Source organism: Pteropus medius, unplaced genomic scaffold, assembly GCF_902729225.1.
Source record: "Pteropus medius unplaced genomic scaffold, Ma_sr-lr_union100, whole genome shotgun sequence".
Lineage (NCBI taxonomy): Eukaryota > Metazoa > Chordata > Mammalia > Chiroptera > Pteropodidae > Pteropus > Pteropus medius.
Genome location: NW_024340701.1, coordinates 12,697,878 through 12,701,478, shown reverse-complemented (window position 1 = coordinate 12,701,478; position 3,601 = coordinate 12,697,878). Strand labels below are relative to the sequence as shown.

The 3,601-nt window shown below is 40.7% G+C and overlaps 1 pseudogene; it reads right to left on the bottom strand.

Moving 5' to 3' along the window:
• Nucleotides 1-783: 783 nt before the first annotated feature.
• LOC120618775 (bridging integrator 3-like) lies at nt 784-1,541 on the bottom strand (annotated as a pseudogene).
• Between the last annotated feature and the right edge of the window lie 2,060 nt (nt 1,542-3,601).

The following is a 3,601-nucleotide window of genomic DNA, read 5'->3' as shown; positions in this document are numbered from 1 at the left end:
AATAGTTGTTCCTCCCAGAAGCTGCAAGGTGTCTAGAATTTTCCTAGGAGATCTCAAGACCTCAATGCTTCATGGCATTGCTCTTTCTAACCCAGCGCAAACCCACTGTTCTTGCTTTGAGGCCTGTGAATCCATGTGACATTTTCTGTGGTAGAACATTTACATGAGTTAAGTCTCAGTTACCTAAGGAACCTACAAGACTTGGGGCTCTTCCCTGCCTGGACTTAAGGGATAGAATTGAGCTAAACTAGGCTTTATTGTGCTTGGAAGCTGGAGTGAAGAGTCTGTCAAGGCTGATGGACTAGGCTCTCTCAGGTTCCCCAGAGCAATATCGCAGGCCTCTCCCAGGGGGGAAAAAAGGCTCTGAAGTAGAAAGGAAATGAAAATGGTAAGACTCCTCAAATGGGTGTTATGGAGGTTGATGTAATCCCAACCATGCAAGCAAGGTTAAGACCTCAATTGAAGTGACAAGAGCCCATGCCTTTCAAAGGCTGGTAGCTTACTTTGACCCTAGGCTAGGATGCAGTCTAGTTGGTTTTTTGAGAAATAAGCCCCTGAGGTTTTTCTACATAGCTTATCTGTGTTTGCAAGTTCTTGCTATTGGGAGGGGGATAGCAGCTTGCTTGGGACTCCACTCCAAAGGGCTACTGAGGTAGAGCAGGAGCTGCCTCTGTTTCCAACCTGCTAGCTGCCATACTTTTAAGAGGGAGAGCTTTTTGCTGAGTTGATGCCTGAGTCTAAGTTTGAAAAGACCAGAGAGACTGACTTATGTCCCAGGAGTCTTCAGAGGGCAGCAGGGAATCGTCCATCAGCCACGACAGAGAGGGCCCCGAGCACATACACTTTGGCTTTATTCTCTCAGCTGCTTGTCTGGGTGGCCAGGCTGGTCAAGTTGCTGGGTCAAATCTCCAAAGATCTTAAGCATTTCAGAGTAGTGTACCATCTGTGCTCTTATCAGGGACTCAAAGCTGTGTTGGATGTAGTCAAGTTGCATCATCTCATCCAGGAGCTGCTTGATCTTGGCTTTCAAGTCATCCCACATAGGCTAAAGCTCTTTTTAGGCCTGGTAGAGTTTAGCCAGCACTGGTTCTGCTTTTTCCTTTTCCTTATACTTCTCCATCTTGACCTTCAATCTCCTATAATCCTATAAGACATGCTTCTGCTGTTTCACTGCCATTTAATGCTTGGGAAGCCATTGCCAAACTTTTTTAAGGGTTCAATCAATGTCTTCTGGATCTGGTTCACCTTTTCCTGGTTGAAGGCATCCATCTACTTCATGTCCATGTCCAGAGCTGTCACTATGTTCAGAAAGTTCTGGCCTTGCTTGTAGAGAGGATTAGAGAGTAAATCTAAGGATATTTTCAGAGCAGATTTGGACATGGCCAGGTCAAATTGGTGCTCTCCTTCATGTCCTTCTGCATCCTCTTGGTTTGTTCTTTCAGTTGCTGGAGTTTTTCATATTCCCTTTCAAAGTCTCTCTCCACTATGTGGGAGACAATTTGTTTCTTGGGCTGCCCATTCTTGAAAGAAATTCTGCTCATGGTGCTGAACCTGGCCCTGACACTGGGGTCCTCGGGTGCAACTCAGTTCACCTTTTTTCTTTTTTCTTTTTCAGGAGACTTATTTTACTTGGAGTGAAAAATTACACCAAGGGCAAAATCAAACATATGTATGAAACATTACATATACAAAGAATGCTCATAGGTTGTCATATCGATGCAGAAGAAAGAAGCTAGGAACAAGGAAGAACTCTCCCCTACAGGTTTTAGAGGGCACATGACCCACACAACACCTTGATTTCAAAGTTCTAGCCTTTGAAACTGTGACATAACAAACTTCTGTTGTTTTAAGCCACCTAGTATGTGGTACAGTAGGCCCCCTTTATCCACGGGGATATGTTCCAAGGCCCTCAGTGGATGCCTAAAACTGTGGATAGTACCAAACCCGATATATACTATGTTTTTTTTCTATACATACATATCTATGATAAAGTTTAACTTATAAATTAGGCACAGTAAGAGAATAACAATACTAAAACAGAATTATAATAATATTGTGTATTACAGTAAAAGTTATGTGAATATTTTCTCTCTCAAAATATCATCTTGTACTGTTCTTAGCTGTTCACTTAAATGAAGCACTCATGGCTTCTCTTTGGCCAAATTGCCAGCATCACTACTCTTGTGCTTTTGGGCCATTATCAAGTAAAATAAGGGTTACTTGAATACAAGCACTGTGATACTGAGATAACTGATCTCATAACCAAGGTGACTACTGAATGACTAACAAATGGGAGCAGGTGGGAGCAAGTGAGAACACATATAGCGTGGATACCTTAGACAAAGGAATGATTCACATCCTGGGCAGGACTGAACTGACAGCATGAGATTTCATTATGCTACTCAGGACAGTGTGCAATTTAATACTTATAAATTGTTTCTTCCTGGAATTTTCCATTTAATATTTTCAGACCATGGTTGATCGAGGGTAACTGAAACCACGGAAAGTAAAACAATGGATAAGTGAAATTGTGTTATGGCAGTCCTAGGAAATTAACACATATCCTCTGTACAAACAATTGCCTAGCACATTCAGGCTTCTCAATGCACATGTGAATTAAATTGCTCTGGGGAGAATGTTCTTCTCTGTTCCTGGAGGTGCTCAAACTGCTCAAACACAAGCAGGAAAACCAATATATGGTGAGGTTGTGGGGGGAATTTAAGTTATTTCTAAAAGTCCCACCTAAACCAGATCCTATGATCTTAAGATCTTAGGAGGCTGAAGGGGAATGATTCTGGGATTACGTTACAACATTCAGAGGTGGCTCTGGCTAGTGTTTCTAGTAGTTGGATTTTTATAAATTTGCCTAGTCTTGTAAGCTACATTTGTCAATTAGAAAAAGATATGTTAAAGTGATGTTCACTTCTTTCTCAATGATTCAAATAAAACCTTCAAATATTGTCCATCTTCCACATGTATATTGTGGATTTAATGTTTTGTCTATATCGTGTCATTTTTCAACCCTAGGACTGAAAATGCGTGTTTCAGATATGAAATACCTTCTTGAACTAAGAAAGCAGGAGTGATTGAGACTCACCCAGGACATCCAAAAGAGCCCTAAACTTCTTATCTCCTTTTGGAACTTAAGAAGTATTAGATGACTATGATGGTAGAAGCTACAAATTAAGCAAATTGTACCCATTTCAAATTTCTTCTCCTGTGTTTGTTCCTTCCTGGAAATGGAGCCCACTGTGTTTTTATTGTTAAAAGAATCTCAGTTTCTCTATTCTGCTTTTACTCCACTATTGGATATTGAGTTATCATTTTCATAAAATTGCAAATGGGAGCCTGTTGCCTGAGACCAGTCATAAATTATGAAAATGTGTCCAGATTCTTTTGTAGGGATTGATCTTCTTATGGGGAGAATGTTACAGAACTAAATTTAACCACTGTGCAAGGGTTTGCAAGGTTTATTGTTTCTGGCCCTCTCATGAGGAAGGGAAAGAAGAAAGGGACTAACATTTACCAACAATCTACTAGGAACCAAATTTTTTGTACATTAATTTGATGCAATTAACACAATGAAGCACAATTGTCCTCT